General features: G+C 37.6%; 1 non-coding gene across 1 annotated transcript; it reads right to left on the bottom strand.

Annotated features, from left to right (window-relative positions):
- Window positions 1-1,449: 1,449 nt before the first annotated feature.
- Window positions 1,450-1,522, bottom strand: Trnaa-agc (transfer RNA alanine (anticodon AGC)). The gene has a single exon. It is a non-coding gene; the product is annotated as a tRNA-Ala (tRNA).
- Between the last annotated feature and the right edge of the window lie 1,350 nt (window positions 1,523-2,872).

Below are 2,872 nucleotides of genomic sequence, written 5' to 3' on the forward strand. Positions count from 1 at the left end.
ATGCCCATTTTGGCGGCTTGTTCTCCGATAGACCAGAAGCCAGTTATGACTGCAGTGAGTCTACAGGCGTCCCGTCGTCTCATGTTTATCAATGTCGACGATTGCTTGAGGTTGTAGGTGGGCCATAACATTCTGCTGATCTTGCATTTCGTCTGGTCTCTCCATCTACAATCTGCAATTCGAAGGTATTTTAGGGAAATTGCATTCTTGACCGCACCTAATGGAGTGAATACTGGTGCTGCAAGAACGCTATTCATGGCAGATCCCCTTCTTGCCAGTTCATCCGCTTTTTCATTACCTTCTATGCTCCGATGTCCCGGGTCCCAGATTAAGGTAACTTTATGGTTTTCGCTCAAGGTGGTGAGGCTATTCCTGCTTTGCTCCACCACTTTAGAGGTTGTTGTAGCTGAACCCAGTGCCTGGATTGCAGCTTGGCTATCCGAAAGATTAGCGATACTGCCCTTAAAAGTGGGATCTGCGATTTACAACTGCGAGTTACAACCTGAGGCGGCCTGATGTCAGGAGGGCTCCGTTAAAGGTCAGCCTAGTTTTATCCGCCGGCTGCCAAACCTACCCAATAGGCACGGGTCGCGTTACACCTTGGGTTGAGGGAGTTATTTTAACGAAGTTTACGTCTTGGACCTGTGTAGTTCGCGGGAGACCTACTCTCCTATCTTCCATATCTGGGAGGCGTTCCCCTATCCACCACCTGGGGACGCGCCCTATATGGATAACAGGTTCCCCAAGGGGATACTTATTACTGTTTTTTATTTTGTTCAGGAAGTCAGGAAAAATGATTTCATATTTGTGTTGTTGTATTGTGTTGCTCACTACCCTTTCATATACATAAATACTCCCATATGCTAGTACTTTTAAAAGGAAGTTAGTATAAGTACGGATTTTTATGTCCGCAACTGTATATCTTTAACGTTGAACAGGTTTTGTTTATTTATGGTCTTTATCCGTTTGGCTGCTGCATTAATTCCCATTTAAATGTAGATATAGGTTTTCTAATTGGTAAAAATTTCGTTAATTAACTATTTGAGCTTCACATTAATTAATTACCTGTGTATTCGTATACGGATCTTCAAAAGTAAATAGCAGATTAAATAAATAGGTTTGCGTGTAAGTGATAATTAATTATTTAAACAACCAATTTAGTTATGTGACATTTTAAAGTTCTTTAAAAAACTAAAACGATTGGAAAATTCAGAAAAATCTGAAAGCATCAAATATTTTTTTATTTTCCTAAATATGAAACATTTTCGCCGGCGTAAGGTAACATTTTTATAATCTTGCTATTGGATTGTAATGAGTTGGAATTCTTTGCAGAAAAGAATGTCTAAAAAATATCTGATACATGTATTAGTAATTTTCATTGAAAAAACATAGAATTAGTTTATATATAAGTGCAATTTTTTTCATGGGTACAAAAAGAAAAAAATGTTTTGGAGATGCGGGGCATCGATCCCCGTACCTCTCACATGCTAAGCGAGCGCTCTACCATCTGAGCTACATCCCCGCAATTTAATTTGGGACAAATTGGAAATACGCAAATGAAATATTGTTCAAAACTGAAAAAATTTATACCTTTATTTATGCGCCATGAAATCGACACTTTATTAAAATGCAATGAACGTGCATGCCTTTGACGTTGAAGTGCCAAATAATGCACAGACGTAATGTTTTCGGTGGCACTGACAGATATATACGTACACAGTATGTTCAATAAATAACATAACTTTTCAGATGTAGAATAAAACACGTATCCTACTGTGGTTGAAAGTTATTTTTTATTCAAAATAGTCTCCATTCAACTCGATACAACATTCAGAACGATCAACCAATTTCTGCATGGACTTTTTTATGTCATCTAAGGGAATGTTCTTTAACACCTGTGTCACGGCTGCTTGAATGGCTGGAATATCATCATAAAACGCACCTTTCATGGCAGTTTTCAATTTAGGGAACAGAAAATAGTCGCATGGTGATATATCAGGAGAATACGGAAGGTGGTCGATGACACAAATATGTTTTTGCATCAAAAATTCACGAACATTTTTGGTTTTGTGAGGTGGTGCATTATCATGCAATAAAAACAGCTGTTTCCCCTCTGGATATCCAGGACTTACACGAACAATTCTTGACCACAAATGATGTAAAACTTGTAAATAGTTTTCTCCATTAATAGTTTGACCTTCTGCAATAAATTCCTTGTGTACAATACCCTTGGAATCGTAGAACGTAATCAAAATTGTTTTGATTCTTGACTTCTGAAAACGCAATTTCTTTGCTTTTGGCTCCCTTTTCGTCTCCCATTCTGCAGATAGACGCTTAGTTTCAGGGTCATATTTGAAGCACCATGTTTCGTCACCAGTTATGATCGAATCAAGAAAATCTGGATCGTTTTCAGCTGTTGAAATGATGTCTTTACAATGCTCTACACGACCGATTTTTTGATATTCATTTAATTGGTGTGGAACAAAGCGTGCACAAACCTTTCTTTTACCCAAATCGTCAGTTAAAATTTTCCAAATAGTACCAGTAGATGAATTTAATTCTTCAGCCAACATTCTTACAGTGAAATTTCCGTCAACAGCAATGATTTCGCGGGCTTTTTCCACCAATTCAGCACGATTACTTGCTTCTGAACGACCAGGTCTTTCAACATCATTCAAATCTTCACTACCATTTTTAAATCGTTCAAACCAATTATATACATTTGAACGAGCTAAACAAACATCACCATAAACTTTTTGCATCAATTCGTACGTCTCACTAAATGGTTTAGTTAGTCCTAGTTTAACACAGAATTTAATATTTGCTCTTTGCTCCATTGTATTTTTACGACACAAGCACGAAACATACTTTC

The sequence above is a fragment of the Anastrepha ludens genome, chromosome 2 (assembly GCF_028408465.1).
Source record: "Anastrepha ludens isolate Willacy chromosome 2, idAnaLude1.1, whole genome shotgun sequence".
Taxonomy (NCBI): domain Eukaryota; kingdom Metazoa; phylum Arthropoda; class Insecta; order Diptera; family Tephritidae; genus Anastrepha; species Anastrepha ludens.